At 48.4% G+C, this 24,658-nt stretch overlaps 1 protein-coding gene across 1 annotated transcript in view; it reads right to left on the bottom strand.

Annotated features, from left to right (window-relative positions):
• Positions 1–10,657, bottom strand: part of Tspan11 (tetraspanin 11) — a 62,304-nt gene extending 51,647 nt beyond the window's left edge. Inside the window, exon 1 of the mRNA XM_021191101.1 lies at positions 10,388–10,657. The gene's annotated coding sequence lies outside the window, so the exon portion shown is untranslated. The remainder of the gene's footprint in view (positions 1–10,387) is intronic.
• Positions 10,658–24,658: the final 14,001 nt, after the last annotated feature.

Genomic DNA, 24,658 nt, shown 5'->3' with positions numbered 1-24,658 from the left:
GGGAGGGATGGAGGGAGGGATGGAGGGAGGGAGGGAGGGAGGGAGAGGGAGGGGGCTGGTGTTCAGCTGGCTTCCTTTTTCTCTTTTTGTTCAATTATTCAGTCCAGGACTTAAGTCCATTGGGTGGTGAAGCCCACATTCAAGTGTGAATTTCCCCCTCATCAGCTAAACCTTTCTGGAAACACCCTCAAAGGCACACTCAGAGGCAAGTCTCCCAGGTGAGTCTAACTAAGTCTAGCCATGTTGACAAGAAAGATTAACCCTTCTTTTGCCACTTAGGTCTGAGGTCATTTCCTCACCCAGACCTTCTGAACCCTCTACTGTCTGATGGGCACCTCTCCATATTTCCCAAAGTCACTTCTAATTGCCAAAGAAAGAGGTGGCTTTCAGCCTTCTCCATGAAAGTGAGACACGGGCCCACCTTCATTTCCCAAGCCCTCCCTTCTTTTGCGTGTGTGCTGGGGATGGGACCCAGAACTCCATGATGCTGGACTTGCGTTGAAGCCACCGAGACACAACCCCGACCACGTCTTCCTTCTGATACACTGTCACCGGTAAGCACTGATATGGCATGTGATGGTTTGAATGAAAATGGCCCCCATAGGATCCTATGTTTGAATGCTTATTCATCAACAAGTGGCACTGTTTGAGAAGGATTAGAAGGATTAGGAGGTGTGGCCTCGTTAGAGGAAGTGTGTCGCTGGAGGTGGGCTTTAAGGTTTCAAAAGCCAACATGGGCCCAGTGTGTAACTGATGCTTGCTGCCTTTACATCAGGATGTACAGGTCTCAGATAGATGTATGGGCCTCCCTAGCACCTGTCTGCATGCTGCCATGCTCCCTGTCATGACGATAATGGACCAAGGCCCTGAAACTGTAAGTCAGCCCCAACTAAATGCTTCATTTTATGAGTTGCTGTGGTCATGGTGTCTCTTCACAGCAATAGATCAGTTACTAAGGGACAGCCTCACTGGCTTCATGGTCTCATTCTCTTTTGATTCTTCTTGAGTGTCTCCAGTGAGCTGTAATTGCCATGTTTGGAAGATGGCCCCAAAGATTATGTATTAGAAGCTTAATCTTCAATAGAGGAGAGAGAGAGAGAGAGAGAGAGAGAGAGAGAGAGAACGAGCCAGAGAAGAGCCCATTAATGGCACTCTCACAGGGTGGCCTAATTGTCTTCTGTGGTTTGTTATGAAACAAGATTGGGCTTCCTCTTGCTCACTGCCCCTCGCCTCCCCTTCTGTCTACAGCATGAGAGCACACAGCATAAAGGCCCCCTCCAGAAGCCATGCGATGTTCTTGACCCTTCTAACTTCGAGGACCATAACTAAATATAGTTCTGTTCAGGGAAACTTAGGAACAGCTATCAGAGCCTGCTGAGATCCAGGCTCGCCCAGGGCCGCAGTCAACTCAAAGTAAAGTTATTAGTTTTCCCTGCTGCCCCCTCTCTCTCAGGCCTCCTCTTGAAGGGACCCTCCACCTACCCATCCAATGTCATTCCTTGTCCTTACATCCTAGCTCCCCCTTTGCATCCTCCTCAGTGAGCATCTTGGGAACCCGCCCTTTCCCCTCCTTTTACTGCCCTGCCTCAGGCTTCTCACTTAGCACTGAGTAGTTATTTATGTATCAGTTTCCCCTGAGATTAGATAATTAGTCTATTAATTCACTGAATGTCTAAGGTCCCCATATGTGTACACACATGGTAGGTGGTAGAGATAGAACAGGATGAAAAGAATTAATGAGGCCGTCTCTGACCTCCAAACCCTCAGCGCTGGGGCAACAGGCGGAGTTATATTACTTTATCAGAGTGTATGAAGTTCAAGGCCAAGATGTACTTGCAGGGACGCTGAAGAGGGAATTTTGGTGGTAGTTTACAGGAAAAGGAGCTGGATAAGTGTGAATGCCAGGCTCAAGGCTCTGACCTGGATTTCATAAGTAGTGGGGTCTGTTTCCTCTGGTCCAGGGATGGGAATTACAGGCACCACTTAGGAGGTTAAGTTAAACAAACTCAAGTGGCTATCTGAGTCCGAGGCTGGAAAATGAACACTCATTTAAATGAGTTCTGAAAATATGGTTATCTGAAGGGACCATCAGGCATATATTAACTGATGTCCTGTGCCTCTGTTGGACACAGCAGAAAGCCCATGAAGGGCCAGCCAGCAACTGCATCAGTCCCTGGCAGCTGTTCCAGGCTGGCAATTGCATGTGTAGATGCAGCCAAGGAAGTGGATGGAGCTTAGGGTGAGCAGCCAACCCCGACCCCCCCCCACCACCTAGCGAAACCGCTGCACAGCAGGCTGAATTTGTGCATCTGGGGCTTCAGCCACACTCTTCGGAAAGTTTAGGGCCTTGCCTCATGTTCTGAGCTCTTGACGAACCCAGGCTACTTGTACTGAAGACAGAGCGGGCACACTTCATCCAGGCTGAGCACTGCTCACAGCCCATGCCCTCAGGAGCTGCTTGCTCCTTGCATGTTACTCCTAGACCCAGGAGAGTGGAGGGGCTGAGGGAATTCCTTGCTTCAAAGGATTACCAAAGAAAGGGACTCTTTGTGGGGCCCCGCTTGGAAGTCCACTGGCTTCAAGGCACTTTTGGGGTGGGTAAGCAGAGACCCAGGTGTCAGGGATCCCCTCTGTTCCCTACTGGCTGACAGTGACTGAGGAGTTATCTTTCCCTTTCTGTGCCTCAGTTTCTTTGTACCGGACAGAACTGGCGTTCTGGAAGTATGTTCTTCCCAATGTCTTTTTCAGTAGACTCCAATACACAGAACTGTAAGTCAAGCATACTTTTGCAGCTGGAAGAGGGGTGCTGAGCACCTCTCCAGGTTAAGCTCCTCTCATCACTATCTCCTCCTCCCAATGTACCCCAAAGCTGAGACCGCAACACAGCCTCAGCGCTAGGGCTCCGAGACCACGCCTTTTAATTCTTCGGTGAGTATTATCGTTGCACCAGGGTCAGATGACCCCAGGAGCCGCAGGAACTGAAGGCCCCGAGAAGCCGTTAATGATACAGATGGTCCGTCCGGCTGCTGTGGATCTCTGGACTCCAGCCACCCCTACTTTACCCATTTTCATTGTGGTCAAATCCACACGATGTAAAATTTACCATGGTAACCATTTTAACACATGCGATTCCACAGTATTGAATACATTCATCATGTATTTTCCTCTCACCCTTTACACTTCCAGAACTTCTTCATCACCAAAGATGAGAGCCCCGCACATTGAAATACCCATTTCTCTGCCCCTCCCACAGCCTCTGGAGACCTCTACTCTACTTTCTTACTGTGATTTTCTTTCAAGTATTTCCTATCTTCAAGGCCCCCGTGTCCTCTGGTCTGTTGCATCTGGCTTCTCTTACCACACCACTTTCAGGACTTCTGGGCAACAACACCCCCCCCCCCCCCGTGCTCAGACCTCAGCTTAGACCCCTGCATCAGTGGCCCAGGGATTGGTGCTGGCTCACCTCTGCCCCCCATAGGCAGCTCCCGGATGGACTCACAGTGTTGCCACAGCTTTGTGGACCCAGTCCTGGGCTGAAGACACTGAGTGGATTGGCTGCTGGGGCCTCGTGCTCTGAGTCCACTCGACTACAACCTGGTGGCTGCTTTGCACCTTTCCAGCTGCCTCTGCAGCACTTCCCCAAGAGCAGAGTCTGCACTGAGGCATCAGAAGTGAAGCAACGGAAGCAGTGCCCGGCTGTCTAGCCACACCCTGCAGCAGGTGATAACACTTGGTAGTGATTTACCAGATCCAGAATTCCCCCAGTTTCAGCACAGAAGGAAGGGGTCCCCAGTCTCCCCATTCATTCTGTGCACTTTGGGGAGGGGGAAGGACTGTCCCCACAGGCTTCCATTGTGTGTACGTCATTCTCTGCTTATGCACGCCCATGGACTGCTTACTGTGAAACAGACACACACTCCCTTCTGAATGACGGCCATCATACAGAGTGCCCCAGCGATGCAGACACTCATCTTTCTTTCCAGACTGGGATTCGCACAATTTCTCCTTTGTTTTCCAAGAAGTGTCTGTCTTATGTCTGGAATAAGGCACCATGGCTTAGTGCTTAGCCCAAAGACCATTCCTTCCTAGGAGGTGTGTGTGTGTGTGTGTGCGCATGTGTGTGTGTGTGACTCTGTAGTCATGTGAAAAATCTTACATCAGATTATCTGGGTTCCAAGGGATTCCATAGAACCAAAGGTTGGAAGGCTCCCTCATCTGAGGCTAAGGGCAGCTGACACTCTTTTCCTTTTAAGGGCAACAGACAAGCCTGCCCATCCCAAAGATAATGGCCATGCCTCCAGTACAAGGCCATACCTGGCAGGTTCAGAGTCATGGCCAGAGGCAGGGTTTCCTCTGCAGCCAGAGATCCCAAGTGTCCAGCCTCTTGGCTGGGTTTGCTGTCTCCCCACAACACAGATGTGTAAGACAGCTTGTCTGTGTTGTGAATGTAAGACCAGTCTTGCGTCTAAATTTCAATTTGGGTGTTCACTTTGGGACTCAGATGTGAATCTGCTGATGCCACTCACTGAGGCGGGCGTGGAAGCTGCCAAGGCTCCTGGTAAATAAACCCTGGCGTTCCATCCCAAGTCACCGGAAATATATTTTCTAAGGACTTGATAACTCCTAAGAAAAGTGTTTGAATCTTCCTCTTACAGGTGAGCCAAGAACACAGACACTTGTCTTTTTTAAAAAAAAAAAACAAAAAAAAACAAAAAAAGATATTTGACTTTTCTGGTCAAGGAGATAACACATTCTCCTGGACACTGGCCACAGTGTTACCCCAACTCTGCCCCAAAGAGAGAGACACAGTGTTGCCTAACTCAGTCCCCTGATATGTTTAACCCACCATCCCCGTATCATCGTTATCCATTGCTTCTAAGGTTGAGGAAATCACCTACATGCCCCAGGAGAGGAAGAAACCCCCTGTTTGTCTCTTAGTTTACTAACTTGTGGGAGGCACTTTTTGGTCAGTGCGGGGGGGGGGGTTCAAATACAACGTCTAAATTCCCCTGAAATAATTAGCATGGGCAGCATACATGCCTGGGAAATAGGAGAACTGGTCTGTCCACTGGTGGACAGTCTCTTCTCCTCCTCACATAGAAAGGATAGATTCCTGCCCTCCAAAAATGTAGCATCTGAGTCATCTATATGAGAATATGTGAGTATCCTTAGTGCTGAACAAAGAAACATTCAGAGTGAGAATAACGCACCATGACCATGGCAATGTCTTTTTGTGAAAGGAGTGTGCCACGACCCAAATTAGGCCAGTGAGTGTACCTGTCCAAAACACCCTCTGTCTTTTCTCCCTAAAGCAGGTGGTGACCGTGTCTCATCCCATTGGTGGGAACTTCAAGAGGAACCGTGTGACAAGGCTTCTTACCTGTCCAATCGCCGAAGCCCTACGGAATCAGCCTCTGTCTAGTTGATGGGTTTTGTGGTCTTGTTGCCCTTTGTCTTTTGAGAAAAGAGCAGAGGCTGTCTCCCAATTCTCCTGCCTCATCCAGAGAACTGGGATTATAATCTATCACTGCATTTCTGTGCCGGACACTCAAAGACACTGTTATCCCATTTCATAGACTGGACCATGGCTTGCATGTGGGATGCCCCATAGGCCCATGTGTCTGAACACTTGGTGCCCCGGTGATGGTGTTGTTTGAAAGATTGTAGAGCCCTGGGAAGAGTGTGGCAAAGGTGGGTCGCTGGGGGCGGACCTTTGAGGGCTGTAGCCTAGCTGGGCTTCTTGCCTGGGCTCTCTGCTTCCTAACTGTGCTAAGTGATGACTGGTAGCCTCATTCCTTTTTGCCAGCGACAGGAGCCAATCTGAAGCTTCACTTTGAAGCAGGAGTAGCGTCGACCTCTCTTCCCCTGTCTCATCTGTCAAATAGCTCATACAGTGATTAGAAAAGTATTTGAAGCCGGGCGTGGTGGCGCATGCCTTTAATCCCAGCCCTCGGGAGGCAGAGGCAGGCGGATTTCTGAGTTTGAGGCCAGCCTGGTCTACAAAGTGAGTTCCAGGACAGCCAGGGCTATACAGAGAAACCCCGTCTCGAAAAACCAAAAAAAACAAAACAAAACAAAACAAAAAAAAACAGAAAAGAAAAGTATTTGAAACTTGGGCAATGATAATGTGGCTTCTCTCCATGCTTAACTCGCACCACTTTTTCTGGACTGCTGCCTGTTCTAGTCTTGTCCTTTCTGCATTACAAGGGGGGCGGTGCTTTCCCTGACCCCACCCACACCCAGCTCACTTACTGGTACCTGCTCTCTAAGAACTTGAGTAGTAAGAGCTAAGCACTCCTGTAACCTGCGCACTGTGGGCTTTCGGTGATTCCCTACAAGTCAAATGCTTCACTGTTTGCTTTTTTAAACTGGGAATGGCACGGCCAAACGCTTAGTGGCAGAAGTCACGCTGGTCACTTAAAATCAGTCTTTCTTTACTCAGAATGCCATTTAGTGTTAGGAAATAATAACATGACGAGCCAAGAGAGGACAAAGAAGAACGGAAAGGCTTTGGGTTTCTGTGCTCCTACTGGTGTTTCCTGCACAACAAGACGGACTTCTGTGTTTCCACGCTGAACTGGCTCCCCCAAATTATACGGTGGTTCTGATTGGTGGAAGAACCCTTCCCAAGACACGTCGTCAGTTACGACTGGCACTCTCTCTGAAATGCCCACGCCATGAGCATTCAGTGGATATCTACTCTCCGTTAGCCAAGCTTTCTGCTAGGTGGTAGGGCTAAGAGGATCAATCATCCCACCTCCTCTTCAGCGGATACGGAGGGACACAAGTTCAAAGCCAGGGAAGGCGGAGGTGGTCTCCAAGCGCCAGGAGGCCGGTGCTCATCCACCTGAGGTAGCTCTGAGGGGGATGCTTCATTGCAATACTTCAAGGACGCTCGGAGAAATGGAGACCCTTGCCTGACTAGTGGGCTTTGTGGTCTACGTTTCCTGAAGGCCTCAGACACACTGGAAAATTGCTGCCCCCAGCCCAACCTTTGCTTTGCTTCTCTTTAAACATCCTTGAGCCTGCTCTGTTAGTGAAGGGACTAAACTGATGGTTTAAAATGAAAATGATATAACATAGAAAAGAATTACAAACATGGCACAATTAAACCACCAGGTGCCAGGTCTTTTAGGTTTTTTTTTTTTTTTAAACTAAAACAAATATCTTGTGTAGGTTAAAAAATTGATTAACAAAGATCTTTTAAAATATGAAGTCACATGGGGTAGGGTTGAGAAGCCCTGGGGGGCCATCCTACAGTCTCCCTATTAGGGGAGCCTGCTCACTGCTTCAGACCGCAGCAAGGACCTGCCCAGAGACGTTTGTCTCACATTTCCAGAACCCTGTGTAATATTCCCAGTTCCTGGAGATCGTACATTTTTCAAGAGGGGCTGTGGAAAAGGCAGGTTGAGGCTGTTGGATGGGGGCTGTACCCCGCAGGTGTGCTTGAAGAATACTGTCTTAATTATTGCTGTGAAGAGACGCTACGGCCAAGGCGACTCTTATAAAAGAAAGTGTTTAATGGGGGGGGGCATTTTTACATTTTTAGACAATTTGAGAGGGTTAGTCCGTGGACATCACACAGAAAGCAGACTAGTATGGTGCCGGAACAGTAACTGAGAGCTTTACAACCTGATCTGCAGGCAGCAGGCGGAGAAAGAGACACCAGACCTGGTATAGGCCTTTGAAATCTCAAAGCCCACCTCCAGTGATATGTCTCCTCCAACAATGCCACACTGCGACATCTCTGAATCCTTCCCAATGGACCCACCACCCCTACCATAGGCAGTGACCAGGGGAGATGTCCCAATGGGAAACAAAGGCAGGTCTGTGCATAATTCACAGGACTCCACCATTCCCACGAGAGCCACAGTGTGCAGTACCTGCCTGCCTCATGCACGCCATTCTGGCCACAAAGCTATCTTCCATCTATTTCACTAAGGTCATCAGATAAGACCCAAGGCCTCTGCCAAGCATTCCCACTGTCCTCAGCCAGCTACACACTTCACTGATCTACAGAGAGGAAAATTAAAGCACAGTGAGGTCAGGGGACTCATAAAAGGTCACACAGGAGGAAGGCAAAGCCCAGATGGGCCTATTTGTACCAGTGTGGCTGGGTCTGTGTCATGTGGTTTCCACCCTGTTGTTTTTCCATCTCTTCCTGGGAGTGAGGTTAATATCATTGCCCAGAGCTTAGGGGAAGCAGTTGTGTCTTCATGGATTCCTCAGGACCTGCAAGTGCCAGGCTCATGGCAGACACTTGACGAATACATGGGACACGTATACAAGTTGCCTCCTCCCCAGTTTTATCTGCCCTGTATGTGGTTTTTTTTATCAGAACCCAGGAGCCCACAAGGGTTAGTCAGAACAGGACCAGGTTATGAACGGCAAAGTTGGCTGCTCAGAGGAATTCGTAGAGCATCCCTGTTCTCATTGCTCAACTCTTTTGCTCTCTCAAACCACCCAGGATGGAAGAAAGGCCCCAAGGACCTGGCTGACACAGCAGCCAAGACCAGAATGGTACTGATGTTGATTGTTGACCAATGGGAAGCAGAGCCACAGACTGAATCCCAGATAATACTTAACTCTGCATTTCTAGGCCCCCATACCCAGGGCTTTCTCCTTCCACAAACATTAACTAAATAGTTACTGTGAGGAAGTCTCTGTGACAGGTGACATCTAAGGGTCACAGCCACCTAACCATGTCTTGGTGTTGGGTACTGTCTGCGTTATCAATGCTGAAACCCTCCCACCTCCTAACTCTGGCCCAGAACTGCACTTGGGTCTACAACCATGCCAGAATCCTATACTACAAAAGGCAGGATTCTGCAGGTAATATCCCAAACCTGTGAGCTTGGGGAACAAACTTCTTTGCTTTCTACTTTTCTGGGGAGCAAACTGGGGGGGGGGGGTCCTATAGCTAAAAGCAAGATGGCAGGTCAGCTTACTTACACTCTTCTCAAAGTGTGCTTTCTGCAGAGGTAAGATGCTCAGAGTATTTGAAGACCACTCAAGCCTGCTTTTCTTTTCTTTTTTTTTTTTTCCTGTGTCACAGATGATAGTCACACAGAAACTATGGGAGGCCTGTCTATAGTTTTCGCATTTCCCACTAAGAGTCCAGACACGTGCTGCAGACAGACACCGCCCTTGTGCTGATGGTAGGAGCTCCTCTACCACCACTGACCAAGCAGATGCAGACCACCAGGACATTCCCAAGCTACCAGCGGGCACTTGTGTCCCCAGCGCCTTCCCCTTGCTTAGAGCCCCATCCCAGGCATCTCCACATTGTTCCTCCAACCATCTAGGAGACAAGTAGGACCTGGTTAGTGGCCCCACTGTAAGCCATGGAGCTCTGATAACTCTCCTGGGATATAGTGTTGGGACATAGTCCTGGCAGCTAAACTCCCTACTAAGTTCTGGTCTAAGCCCAGGCTGCCAGACTCCACCAGCCGTTTCGTAGTGATTCAATAATTAAACACAGACCATCTAGTCTTGCTCAACCCTACCCTCTTTCTCTCCCCCAAGACCCTGTAACTCTACACCCTGGAGTGCACTTAGGAATTTTCTAGAAATTGGCTTTTCTTCTGGTACCCCTTCCTACTTCCTGCCTCAATGTGTGCCACTTGTCAGCCTCTGGTTGCTTCTTCCTGTGCTCTCTGCCATCTAAGCCCAGGTTAAGACAACAACTAGTCCTCCTCTCCCTATTTTATAACTAGTTGCATGTGAGCACTGCATAATACAAACAAAACCACTACATTCCAGAATTCCCCTCACTCTCTCTTCAACACAGGAAGCCAAGCACGTAGACATAGGTGACAAGGACTGCCTAACTCAGTTTCCACCCAGGGTCCTGGTGGATAGCTCAGCCTGGGACGACAGACTGCCTAGGAACAACCCCCCAGTGTCCTAGACTCAGCAGCTGACAGCAGCTAGCAGACCCTGCTATGCATGGGGTCCAGCAGCCAAGGACTTGGCACCTTGCCTCCGCTAACAAACAAGAGACAGCCCCTAGTATTTGGGGTTAACAAAGGAGGGGGGCATTTGGCAGAGGGCCAGTCATACACAAGGTACTCTGTATGGCCCAGGCTATCAAAGCTGGGCGCACAAAGTTAAAGGCAATCACATCAAGAAAGTCAAGGCAATTCAGAGTAGTACCACCCCCACCCCCATTCCACCCCCGCCCCGCTGAACACAGTGCGACACCCATGCGCGCACCCACCGCGGGATCCTGCCCCATCCTCACCCAAGGGCAACTTTCGTGGCTACTGAGCCCCTCTGGGGTCCTGCCTGGGACTGGCAGCTGAGCTGGAAGAGCCATGCCAGGATGGCTTTGTGCTTAATGTCAACCCCACCGGCGCTCTTGTCTCCCGCCGCCACCTGCACTTACCCGGCCAAAACCGCCAGGCTGGATGCAGCGAGGGATCGGGAATCCGGGAATCCGGAGCAGTGACTGTGGCTGTCCTGGTCACAGCCGCCCGCTCCACCCTGTGCTCCTTGCCCACTGGCCCGCGGTGGTTGCTGGCCGCACCTCTCACTCAGACTGGGGAACGCGCCCATAGGCCCAGGGCGGGAGGGACCGGGGCTGCTCTTTGTTTGGAGCTTTTTTTTTTTTTCCACCCAAAGCAGAGCACACTGAGCACTCGGTCCTGGCAGTTGTGCAGAAGTGGCTCCAGGAAACTTGTGAGGAGGGGGTGGGGCTGAGGAGAGGCGGATGGCCCTCTGTCCCGTCCCACCCACTCATCAGTAATCACGTTCCCAGACTTAGATTTATCCTCAAGAAGTGGGGGGAAATCCCAGGATCCCGGAAGAACTGAATCCGTGACGGGTTCCTTGGGATGTAGGGACGAGCCTCCCACTTCTCTCCTCACTCCTGAGACACACGAACCTTTTTTTTTTTTTTTTTTTTTTTTGTCAAAATCCTGTGGACCATCGGTTTTTTTACCCTCCTTGGAACCAAAGAAAAGCCAGATCCCTTTCCGTACTGGAACACAGTGGAAGGACAGACAGCCAACACCCAGTCTCTGCCAGTGGGTGAGGGTGAAGAGTTGCTGACCCACCCACCCCACTGCCCGGCCAGTGGGTGAGCACCCTGTGTGATTTACTAAGAGGAACAGCCCGTGCTTAGCCAGCAGTGACTGCAGTGAGCAAGGCTTGCTAGCTTATTAATTTTTCTCCTCGCTGTGCCACAATACCTGACAAGAGAAACTTAAGGGTTTGTTCTGTCTGGAAGTGCGAGTGTGCAGGGGAATCACAGCCACCAGAGCAGGGGTGGCTGGTCACCGTGTGTCTGCCGGCAGGAGGCAGAAGGGGCGAACGTAGGCGCTCAGTTTGCTTGCTTTGTTTTTCTTTGTTATTCAGATTCCCCTGTAGCCTTTTCACACACAATCCCTCAGTGAAACCTTTCTGAAAACATCTTCGTAGACCTGCCCGAAGGTGTGTTTCCTAGGTGATGCTAAATCCAGTGAAGTTGACCAGTCAGTCACAGGAAGTGGGCAAAGCAGAGGGTTCCTAGGCCAGTGTGCTGAGCGCCCCAGCTGTCTGCTAAGAACGCCCTGTCACAGCAGAGATAAGATGGGGAGTGCCTCGGGATGTGCTTCATCTCCTTCAGAACTCATCCGGAGAGATGGTGCCTAGGGATCAGGGACATGGGGCCTTTCAGAGCATTTGAGTGGTAAGGACTCATTTCTCAGTTCCCACAGTGGACTGGTTACCCCAGAGGGTGGGCTATTTCTATTTCGTTTTTATTTGTGTGTATGTATGTCCATGTGTGTGGATGTGTTCATGTGTGAGCAGATGTGTGGGTGTGTTCATGTATATACAGATGCAAGGACATGCATGTGTACAGACCAGAGGTTGTTGTATATAGCATGGCTTGCCCCTTATTTCTGAAAGGAATAACTGCCCTCTTTCACTTGCTACCATGACCTTACACAGTATGAGGCCCTTGCCAGACATGGCTGTTTGTTTGTTTGTTTGTTTGTTTGTTTTCTTTGACCTGTAGAACATGGGCCATAGACTTTAATTCTTTATACGTTGTTCAGGCTCAGGTATTTTGTTGAAGCAATGGAAGATGGACTAAGAAAGTGGGATGGAGCTGGGCAGTGGTGGCGCATGCCTTTAATCCCAGCCCTTTTGAGGCAGAGGTAGGCAGATTTCTGAGTTCAAGCCCAGCCTGGTCTACAAAGTGAGTTCCAAGACAGCCAGGGCTACACAGAGAAACCCTGTCTTGAAAAATAAAAAAATAAAAAAGAAAGAAAGAAAGAAAGTAGGATTGAGGGACTCAGAGGAGGTCATGGCCGTCATCTCTCTGAGAGATGAACTGGGGATGCAGGTGGTGAAAGAAAAGACACAGCAGAGAGGTCAACAGAGCTGTGCAGCAGAAGCAGGAGCCTGTGAAGTGGGGACCAGGGGCAGCACGAGCCAAAGGAAACCTCCATCTCCTTCAAAGTCCTTTATAGCAGGTATTTCACCACAGTGGTGGAAAGCGGGATGAGCAGCAGGGGGAGGGGCAGATATGGATCCCGGACCCACCTGACGAATACAGAGCACACAAAGGCGACTCTCTTGGTTCTGTTCTAGAGGGCCCTGAAGTCCACTCCAGTTCCATGGCTTCCCAAAGAAAACCCTAATTCAAGTTCATTTTCTGCCTAACCCTGTTTGCTTCTGTCTTAAGGTGTTGTGCCAGAAGTATCTTCTAGTGGTCCCTTGCATGCAAATTTCCATCTGCTGTGCCTTATGGCAAGTATAGATAAGGTCTTAGCTTATTTTCTGTTGCTGTAACAGAATACTCAAGATGAGGTTATATTAAAAGAAAGCGGCTCATTTAACTCATGGTTGGGCAGGCTGGAGGCCAAAGACAGTGAGGCCTCATCTCTCTGGCCTTTGGCTATGGGGTCATAGGGCAAGGGTTAATGGTATAAAGATCAGGGCTTGGATTGACTCAAATGAGGCAATTCCAAGGAAGAGGGATGGTCACAAAGGGTCAGAGAAGCTGTCAGTAAGATCCACGGCAGACAGGCCTGGAGCGGGGCTTCCGTAGTTAAGAGTTCTGGCTGTTCTTCCAGGGATCAGGACCTATTCTCAGCACCCACATCATGACCCACAACCATCTGTAATTCCAGTCATGGGGACACAGTGCCCTCTTCTGGCCTCCACAGGCACAGGCATGCATATTGTACAGACACTTATGCAGGGAAAACACTCAGACACATGAAAACAAATAAGTAAATAAACACAAGGCAGAGTGGACAGTAAAGAGGAGGGGTACCAAAAAGAGGGTGGGAAAATTTGGGGCCATCTGGGGAAGGAGAGAAGGGAGGAGTAGGCTGGAGCAGAAAGAAGTGTGGTGTGGGGGCTAAGGATGAAGGAGAGTCGATACTCACCAGAGTTATTAATAGATAGCAGTAATTAGAGAGAGAAGACTAGAAAATGTCCTGGAGATTCTTTTAATGACCTGGGACACCAGGATATAATGAAACATCTGGGTTAACATATTCCTTCTCCAGTAATCTCTCCAGTGACATTAAATATCTAGATCAACAACAACAATAATAACAACCCCAGCAATATGTAATTTGAAGGTTCCCAGGAGCCATATTTGAACATATGAAGATAAAGAGATGGGGAGGGATAATGGTAAAAGTTACAAACCCCCAGACATTGGGAAATGTCATTGGGAGAGGGCCTGTTGCGTAGCATGGCAGGTATTGCTAATGTCTACATTTCTTTTCTGTTGCTGTCACACCACACCTGAGACTGGGTAATTTACTTTTGAAAAGAGGTCTATTAACTCATGGTTTTAGTGACAGAAGTTCAGGATGATGTGGTTGTATTTGCTTGCCTCTTGGTAGGATAAGGCTAGAAGCAGGTGGTACCTGTGAAAGAGACGATGGGCAGAGCAGGGCAGACGCTGTAGAGTCATGCTCTCAAAGAAATGAACTCAGTTCTCAGGAAAGGCCAAGATTCTCTTAAAGGCCCTTCCTGAGAACTCTGTACTACCATCAGATCTCAACCAGAAAACCATGTTCAAACGTCAGGTGCCCATCAACAAACAGCACATTTCAATAACGTGAAGAGAGAAACCTTCAAAGTGTTGACATCACACAAATAAAGTCAAGTGTTGGGGGTGCTGAATGGGTGGGTTAAATGACTTTTATCAAGCCATCCCACACTGCATTAAAAAAAAATCATAATATCTCCCTCTGGCCTGTAAAAATGTGCAGCTGTGATTTGTCTGTGCAAATTCAACAGGTAAAACACCAGGTGGAATTCATTTTAGTGATGTGTTTTATTTAACGTGATGCATTTAAAAGAGTATCAGTTCATGTGTGTTAATATAAAAATTAATGGTGTGTTCATTTACCCTCTGGCTTAAATCATGTCCCAGTTCTGGTGTGAGAGGGCCGCCCGCGGCCACACTCGAACCGGGTCCGTCCTGAAAGGCAGGCTGGGCTGGAAGGGAAAAGGTGGCGAGAAAGAACGGGGCTAAGACAAGGAATCCTGATCAAAGCCCACAAGTTTAATAAAGTTCTGAGTTTATAAAGCAGGGGAAGACCATCCCCACCACCCATCCTTGGAGCATCGTTCAGGTGCAAGCCGGTAGGCAGATCTTCAGGAAGGCAGCTCTGGAGAATCTCAGGAGCTTATCAGCAGGGAGTGGCTGCCCTGAAAGGCCACTGTTTTGAAGAACAGTGGCAGGTGCAACAATAGAGCCAGCTTGGCAGGTTGGAAGATACCACTGCAGGTGGCCCTGTGCTAGTGGCAGTAGAGGTCTGGGAAAGCCTGCTTCTAGGCTGAAGGGAGACAATACTGGTGAGCACTGGTTGGGGGAGAGGGTGGTGTTGGGGAGGGAATGCAGGATTTCCAGTGCACTGCTGGACAGTGCTGGCCCACCAATCAGTAGCCCCAGCCCCTGGTGTGCCAACTGTTTGCATGTACTGTGTGCATCTGAGTGCTGGGTTTACCAGAGCTAGATTCGGACTGCAGAGCCATCTGAAAGTAGAGTAGACCGACACTCAGAGGCAACGTGGACACCTGAGCTTTCCAGTTACAGAATCAAATACTGAGTTTTTACATTAAAGTTTAGGTTGAGTGAAAAAATAAAAGAAAGCAAACCAAACAAACAGACAAACACCCCCTTAAAACCAACAGCCAACCCCACCCCTAAAAAAACAAACAAAAAACCCCCAAACACTAACAACAACAACAACAACAACAAAACACAACCCACAAACAGTTGTTCTTGACTTCCATTTGGCCCCTGTTTTTGCTCACTGGTTACATCCCAGTTGGCCTTGACTTTCTGATCCTCCTTCCCCATTGTTCAAGTGCTGGGATTCCAGGCTTGTGCACTTGGATTTTAACACATCTGGGTTGTTTAACAGCTGCACGTGCCTAAGGGCTGTGGTATCAGAACAGGCAGGCATAGAACGTGAAAGCAGGCCCACCCCCACCCCTCCCCGAGTGCCCTCTCTGGGTACTTGTGAACCTTCAAGCACTCACAGGTCAGGAACTGTACAACTTGCATTTCTCTACCCTGGAACATCAGCCTGTCTTTCAGAACCGTTTCCCATCACTACCTAGGAGACTTGCAAGGCAAAGAAGGTTTCCTTGACAACCCATCTCCAGCCCTGCTGCCAGCCTGCCAGCCTTGCTTGGTAGGGCTGCTCCTGTGGCCCCTGGGTTGCTGTGTGTAAACTAGTGCCTGTCCCTTCTAGGAGAAACCAGTCATGTTCCTGGAGGCAGTGGGAACAATGCAGACACACATCACAGACAACTTGCTTGCCTTAGTGATGGCGCTTCCTTCTGACCTCGTAGAGCAGATGAAACTGCCCTTGGTTTCTTCATCCACAGTAGATGTGGGACTTGATTTCAGCAACTTTCCCTCTTCCAGGAAGACTGGGGGTGATCAGCTCCTAACTGTTGATCAGTGGCAATCAGCCTGTATTTGACCGTGAACTTGGAAGCTGTTCAGTTTCCTACCTATGCCTAATGCTTAGTGCATAAAGAAATGGCGGTGGAGTGCAGTCTCACAGTGTTGGTGTAGGTTCCAGGAGAGGGATGTTCCTGCAGAAGCCGGAGCTGCTCTGCAGTGCACTTCTGTGACACCAAGGAAAATTAGCTGCACTAATCAGTACCTGAAATAATGTTTGATTTTCATTAGCAGTATGAAGAGCACAGCAGAAGGGTCTAATTTCTTGCTTTCTTTCTTGGCATTCCACATGAAAGACCTCCCAGTCTGCTTTTCCCGTAGTCTTTAAAACAAAACATAGGAAAACACATGGAGACAAGCAAACAAGACAGCGAAGCAAATGTATAGATAACAAGCAAAATGATGCTTAACTACATGCAGCTGTGAGCTTTGGGGATGCTCACCCACTCTTGGCTTCTCTGGGAGCTCCCATAGCCTGCAACTGGGTTGTAAGCCTTCTGCATCAAGGGTCACAAGGGTCACATGCTTGGGAGGGAGGGAGGGAGAGAGAGAGAGAGAAAGAGAGAGAGAGAGAGAGAGAGAGAGAGAGAGAGAGAGAGAGAGAGAGAGAAGAAAGGGAGGGCGAGAGGAAGGATGGAAAGAGGGAGGAAATGTAGAACAGCCACTAGCCATATACTCTGCCCAGTAGCCATTAGGAAGGAGGAAGGGAAGGAGAGAGAGATGGACGGAAGCTTTTTTTGTAAACCCCACAAATTTCCCTGGAACTTTGTGCTACATAACATTTTTTTTTTAAGATTTATTTATTACATACATAAGTATACTGTCGCTGTCTTCAGACGCCCCAGAAGAGAGCATCAGATCTCATTACGGGTAGTTGTGAGCCACCATGTGGTTGCTGGGATTTGAACTCAGGACCTTTGGAAGAGCAGTCAGTGCTCTTACCCCCTGAGCCATCTCGCCAGCCCAGCTACATAACATTTTATGTGATTATTTTTAAAAGAAGGTTTTCAAAAAATATTCTAAAATGTATTTACTACTGGTTAATTTATATATGAATACAATGTTTTTAAGTCATAATGAGCAACATCTACCTACATATGTTGTAGGAGATTTGATGGATATAAAAGGTTAAATCAAAGATTAGTGCTGTGTTATCTAAGAAAACATCCTTTTAATAGTAAATCACATTAAAAGTCTCACATGGTTGGCAGCTTATCAAGTATTTATTTTTTCAGATAAGTTCCTAAAAATGGAAAGAGAGAAATGATTTGGTTTGGTTGTTAGATACACAGGGGTGTGTGTGTGTGTGTGTGTGTGTGTGTGTGTGTGTGTTATATGAGAGGATATATACCAAAAAAGTTGTTATCACTGATGGTCACTCATTACTAGAATTAAAGCTATCTGCTGAAAAAAAATATGACTAAAAGAATTATAACTAAATTATATAAATGCCAAAATTGCTAAAAGAAAAAAAAAAGTCCACAGTACCTAAAAAAAAAAATCTCACTTTTAGTCCACCGAGGGTTAGGCATGGAAGAAAGAGAAGAGAAGAACACCACAGACAGGAAGTTCAAACGCGTAAATCCCAATATACCAATAAATACCCAGGGTCAAAATGTTTCCAGTTCTGACCAGGTAACACATCAGCTTTTCCCCCTTGCTATAACAATATATCTGAGAGGGTGACATGTCTAGAGGCACAGGACAGGGAGCAGTCACAAGGCAGGTCACAGCCGGAGAGTCCGTCATTCATTAGGCAAACTCCACGGTCGCTCCAACAGGAACACAGCAACAATGGCTATGCAAGTGACCTAACACAACCAAAGGTTCCAGGGGCACGCTGTCCGGCTGAGCCACCCCTAGTCAAATAGCCTGGCCAGTACCTGGGCCACCACGCTGCTGACCACATTGGAATGAGTGCCGGTTGATTTGCACCCGAGGGGTGTAATACAACAGCAAGTGTCTGCAATTGGAACGAGTTTTAAATTTTTCATTAATATTTTAAAATATTGATCACTCAATGAAAAGGTCTTAATTTAGGTTATGAGTTGAGTAAGACCTATTCAAATTAATCTTGCCCTGCCATTTTCTCTTTCTTTCTTTTTTTCTTTTTCTTCTTCTTTTTTTTTTTAATAGAGTGTGAATGGTTACTAGAGATCAAAAACAAGACTGTTCACATTGTTCTTTGGCTGAGCAGCAAGGAAACCTGTTTAAACTGACATGAGTGAGAAATGAGGAAATTGTATAGAAGAACATTTTTCACTTGGATTTTTACACATTTTTCCTCTGAGTAACATTTATAAATTGATCCATTACCTGACCATAGGACCATCTCAAAAATGTCTAAAAATAGCTCCTACATAGGCTGTGGTATTTAACCACAGTGCTTTTTCTTGGGCTAAATGGACCTTCCTGGTGTGTGTTCAAGGACTGTTGCCCTCCACTGTGGCTTTGGGAACCGGCCTTTTCAGGGCAAAGTCTGTGGCCTGAGCTTGAAGATCAGGCTCTGCCTCTCTTGGGGACTGAGTTATCCGAGGTTCTCCACTGTCTTATGTCCCCGACTCACATGATTTGATGCTGCTTTTGCAGGCCCCCTCAGCAAAGCAAATGATAGCAGATTAGCTTGGGAAGAACCTGTCTGTGGATTTCTTCATTATTGTGAGAACTGGGCGGGGCAGCACTGTGGGCGGGGCAGCACTGGTGGCCGGCCCACGCGTTCTGCCTTATCCAGTTGATGATACTGAGTTTCAAGGCTTTCCCTTCCAATTCCAATTTGGGGGTTGCCTGGCAATATTCATTTCTTGTGAAGTTTATTCATGTTTTGGCTGCAGTTCCCCCTCCCCCCCCATTAATCTAATATTACTTTCTAAGTATCCAACATCGGTATTTTTTTGTTGGCAGCAGTAGCCTTCCATCATTTCAAGCTGTATCACTCATTTATTCTTTTTTAAAACGGTTCATTTTTATTTTTATGTATGTGTCTGTGTCTGTGTCTGTCACTTGAATGCAGTACCTACAGAGGCCAGAAGAGGGCACTGGATCCCCTGGAGCTGAAGTTAGAGTGGCTATGAGCTGCCTGATAAGTGTGCTGGGAACTGAACCCCTGTTTCCCCCAGAAGGGCGGAAAGTGCTCTTAACCACTAGACGGTCTCCTCGGCCTCTACACGTTTATTTCTTTTCCACAATGTAATCTCTGTTCTGTGTCAAGATGCAGATTTGGGTATTTATCTTAGAACCAGTGACCTTCCCTAATAACAGTTTCACAGTGCAGTAAGCCCTGCTGTACCATGAAGAACAAGGCAGAATATATGTGTGTTCACTGACACAGTACTCAGAAGAACTGCATGGCTGCAAGAGTTTTTTGTTTGTTTGTTTGTTTGTTTGTTTGTTTTAAACCATGGAGTCATCTCATAACAAGGAACAGAATTTTTGGAATTTCACCTAAAAGGGGATTGTCTTAGTCACTGTCCTATTGCTGTTGAAGGCAACTCTTCAAAAGAAAGCATTTGTTTGGAGGCCTGCTCGCAGTTTCAAAGGCTTAGTCTATTATAATCATGGTGGTACACATGGTGCTGGAGAGAAGCAGTAGCCTTGAGCCACATCCTAAGCCATAGGCAGGGGTGGGGGAGGTTGGACTGTGGGTTTCAAAAGCCCACTCCCAGTGACACACCTCTTCCACCAAGACCACACCTCCTGATCCTTCTAATCCTTTCAAACAGTCCCACTTCCTGGTGACTAAGCATTTAAATATCTGAGTCTATCAGGGTCATTCTTACCCAAACCATTACAGGTTTGGGGGGGGGGTTCTGTTCTGTTTTGTTTTGTTTTGATTTAAATAACTTAACCTTCTCCCTTTTTCTTAACTTTTCCCCTCTTCCTTTCTTAACCAAATGTTCCACTAAGGTCCCTGGTCTCAACTATAAGTGATGCTGGCTTTGTGGGTATGTGGCCACAGAGTCACTTAACAATGCTCTGGGCTCCGATGTGCCCAGACCTCCACTGACTGTTTTGAAATTTCTGACAATTTTGAGCAAAAGTCTCCATTTTGTCCTTTTAACCCACATTGTAACTACCGGGAACTGGTCCTGAATAAAAGCTGTGTCCTGATACAGCTTCACACCCCTTAGCTGGCGCCATGCATTCTTTATCCCAGTGACAAGCCGAAGATGAAGGCTGCAGTGTGAGCTAACATAAGCCCTGGCTGACTGTGGTGGGGATGTGGGCTGAGTTTGAGGAGTGTGACCAGAGTCACACCCACGGCTGCTCACCGGTGACATGTCCTTGTCAAATCTGCTTGCTCTCTGGGCCATAGGTTCCTGTCCTGGCTATGCCTCAGCAGGCCACAAAACTCACCCTGTCTTCCCTGTTTGTCTAGCTGGCTCCTCTGTCTAGAAATACCCTTATGCTCTACCAGCATGGTCAGGTTTTTTTTTTTTTGTTTGTTTGTTTGTTTTTTGACCTTGTGAGGCAGAGCTTGGGACATGTTTGTTTGCTTTCTGATTTTTAAAACATTAAGTCTCCAATATGAGTGTGTGAGAGAGAGAAGGAGAGAGTGAGTGAGAGACAGAGAGAGGGTGTAGGGAGGGAGGAGATCGAGCACACACATGCCGTGGTGTGCACGTGGAGGTCAGGGAACAGTTTTGGTTATTGTCACCCATCTTGAGGCTTTGGCTGTGTGTCCCAGGCCAGCTACCCTATGGCCTCCTGGGGGTTGTTCTATCTTAGCCTCCTGTCTCCTCACAGGAGCCCTGGTGTCACAAATGCTCACACGATGTGTCCAGCTTTGACGTGGGTCCCTGGGATTTGTGTTCTGGTCCTCATGCTTGCCTGGCAAGTGTGTTTACGCATAGTTCCACCCCCCTGCTTCAGTAGGAATGGGTCTCATAGAGACTACAAAGTGTCCACTATGCTGTGTTATCCCTCGTTCTTCTGGCTGTCCGTCTTTAATATGTGCTTGCGTGTCTCGTGTGTCCCAATCCACCAGGTGATGACGCCTCTGACTCTGCGCTCCACTGAGCTACCCCTCCTTCACATACACGCCACCAGAGCAAACTCAAGGCTGAGACTTTGACTGAAATGGAGCAGGCCCGGTGATCAGGATCGGTTGCAGAGGTTGTTAACTGCACGAGGGCTCTGAGTCACAGGAGTACTGTGCTTAATAGGTAGTACTGGTGCTCAGGAGGCTATTCCCGCTGGACTGCATCTACCCACAAGTGTCGCTGTACAGGAGTGGCATTCAAAACTGAGGCCGCGCTGGCTCGGGGCACTCTGGGACCACGTCCGGTCAGTCAGGAATTGATACAGAGCAAAGCCTGGATTCCACTCACCTTTCTTTCTTCTTCCAGTCCAGTGCTGGCTGCTAATGGGCTGGTGAATATGGAATGAATTATAGAGTGCTCAAGCAGACTCTGCTAAAACACTGCAGCGTGACTTGGCTGTTGTTGAAAGGCGTTTCCCAGGCTGGTCTGCTGGCTCCTAAACATGATGGCCAGCACACTAATAGGATGTGGGAGATCGCTGTCCTTTCCACTCCTCAGTCGGCTCCAGCCCACCCACATCGTACGTAGCCCCGGATCCTTCATGTCTGTGAAGAAGTTCCCAGAAATCCACAGCAGCATGCCTGCCAAGCTCTCGGGCATCGTTCTCAAGGTCGTTGTTATGGCGTGAGAGGCTGGGGCTGCCGCACTGACTCATTCTTTATCAAATCTGTGAGTCCCTGCTCCGTTGCCTGTGTTGCACACAGGGGTGAACACCGCTTTAGAAGGGAGGCCTGTTCTCACTGAAGTAAACTACATAGCTGACAGGAAGCAGGGGCGCGGGGGCTGGCTTGCTTACATCTGGGAGAATTAGGAAGCAGAGAGGGGACAAACGCTGGCATTCATCTGATTTTCTACCCTGCTTTATTTAATCCAGGACCCAACGCCATGGAGTGGTATCTTCTATGATCAGGGTCAGTCTCCCCTTATCAGTAAAACTGTACACACTCCCACAGACTTATCCAGGGGTGCGTCTCCTAGGTGTCTCTTAATCCAGTCAAGTTGATCATGAAGATCAAGCACCGCAGGCATCCACTGAGCGTTTGGAGATCTTGGTGAACTTAAGTTGATGGAGAGACCATTTATGGTCCAGAAACAAGAGAGCAAGAAAGATAGGTGACAACAATTGTCAGCCAGTGATCAAACGGCAGCCAGCAGCCACTTAGGGCTGCCAATCCCTTACCACCCATGACTAAGCCTGATGGGCAGGACCTGGAATCTCCTGGGAGATGGACCTCTGGGCAGGGTCGCCTTGCTTACTTACATTAGCTGATGTGGGGAGACTCATCTTTTAACTGTGGGTGGGACGTGGGCTGAGCGGTGGGGACAGCGAGCAGGGTGAGTGCTGAGGTCTGTTTTTCTCTGTTCCTGGCTATCAGTCTGATGTGCCCAGCGTGCTTAAGCTCCTGTTTCTAAGGTTCCCGTGCTCTGACAGGTATAACCCAGAACAAGCTAGAGGAAACCCTGGCTCCCTGAGGTTGCTTCTTCCGTGGAACCAGGAGAGAAGCTGACACGCTGTGTGCTTTAGCTCCCTTCTTTCCTTCTGGTCGATGCAGCTTCCTTTACACATCTGGACCCGTTTCCCAGGCCTGTTTTCCCGAGATGGGTGAGCAGAGAACTAGAAGACTAGCCAATGGCAGCAGTTTGGCTCCTTCCCACCGTGCATTGCCAAGAGCCTCCTGGGCTTCTCTCGAGAGTCATCATATGATATCATTTCGATTGTCCTGATAAGCAGAACCTTCTGGACAGAGGCTGGGGACGAGGGAGGGTCAACTCAGGGAGAGGACTGCAGAGGAGGCAGGGGGTCCTGAGGGTCAAACATAGCATCGAGAAGCCAAACCCGCCCACTTCCTTCAGCTCTAGAACTCCACTGTGTGCCTCATCTCCTCCTGTGTGGCTTGAGACCTTGATGGAGACAAGATGGGGGCCGGTACCCAGACTTTACAAGGAAGCCCTGGAGATCTGTGTACATGGGCTCTGGTAGTGTCATGGCACAGGTGATGGAGGGTTACGCCAGGACTCGGGGATCCTCAGCCCTGCTCTCTGTCTTTGCTCTTAGGGCCCTGGGAGTCAGCTTTTCTGCTGGGGGACCTTCCAAGGACATCTGCACAGGAAGGTCGACTCTGAAGCTTGCTTAGGGATTCCAGGAACGTGGATTTCCTTTTAATTCATAGATAGAAGAATCCAAGCCTTCTGGGAGTGATTATAAAGGTCATAAATGCAATGTAACTCAATGCGAAATTCAAGCCAGGGCTTCTATGCCCGTCTGAGACCCAGGACATGTCTGTCTTCCATTCGTTCCTTCACTAAGGATACCATCCCCACCACCACCACAGTCTGTACTGAGAGTCACAAGTCACAGGGTTTAGTCCCAGGGGACTGAGAGGGGGGATAATTGTGAAAGACTGTGAGCCCCGGGCAAGTATTCCCCTGGCAGATAGATGGGGGAGGAGAACAATTCGTGGCAGTGGCAGGACTTGAGCCGCCATGGTGGTCCTGGGCTATTGACATGATCCCTTGTGGTGGCACTGGGATATCTATATGAGCAGTCATGGTGGCCCTGGGCTCTCATAAAGCCTCCCCAGAGGCTCTACCCTACTCTTGTGAGTGAAGAAGGGCTATCTTAATTACTTTTCCCTGTTCTTTCCTTTGTGTACTGCAATTGTTACTATAAAACTTAAAGATTTCTTTAATCATGTGGATATGCATATATGTGTGTAAGTATATGTGTACATATGTATGTATGCATGCATGTATGTATTAGTTACCCTTGCTGTGATAAGACACCAAGACCAAGGCAACTTGCAGAACAAAGGGTTTATTTGGGCTTGTGGTTCCAGAGGGATAGGACTACCTGAAAGCAAGCTGCCCGTGACTTCCAGAGCAGCAAGCTGAGGGAGGGCTCCCATCTTGGATTGAAAGCACTGAACGGAGAGAGCAAACTAGAAATGGCATGGGTCTTTAAACTCTAGAAGCCTGCCCCCTGCCCAGTGAATGCTTCCTCTAACAAGACCATATCTCCTAAATCTCCCCAAATAGTTCTACCAACTGGGGACCATGTGCTCAAATAGATGAGACCACGAGGAACAATTTCATTCAAACCACCACAATTTGTGTTTTGGAGGTTCTGTGCATGGGGGTTCAGGTGCCAAGGGAAGCCAGAGAGAGCACGGAATCTCTAGAAGTTAGAGTGACAGGTCGTTGTAAGCTACCCAGTGTGGGTGTTGAGAATTGAACTTGAGTCCTTGAAAGAGCAGCCAACACTGAGCCACCTCTTCAGTCCCTTATTACAATCTTTCCTTGCTTGATGTATACCTAAGCCGTGAGATTGCCAAGTCTACAATGGCAGGAAGCACACCAGCCCCAGCAGTACCTGCCTACACAGTTCACCTAACACATACTTTATTCCAAGCAGCCAAGGTGGGTGTCTCCTGTGTAACCCAGGCTGGCCTCCAGCTTGTCATCCTCCCTACTTCTGATTCTCAAGTGCTGGGGACACAGGTCTGTACCGTCACACCTGGTCCAAGACTCTGTGTATGTGTGTGTGTGTGTGTGTGTGTGTGTCTATTAATCATCTATCATATCTGTACTGGCTAACACAGGCTGGAGTTATCACAGAGAAAGGAGCTTCAGTTGGGGAAATGCCTCCATGAGATCTAGCTGTAAGGCATTTTTTCAATTAGTGATCAAG

Source organism: Mus pahari, chromosome 2, assembly GCF_900095145.1.
Source record: "Mus pahari chromosome 2, PAHARI_EIJ_v1.1, whole genome shotgun sequence".
Lineage (NCBI taxonomy): Eukaryota > Metazoa > Chordata > Mammalia > Rodentia > Muridae > Mus > Mus pahari.
The sequence above is the reverse complement of the archived record's forward strand: the minus strand, read 5'-3'. Positions and strand labels throughout refer to the sequence as shown.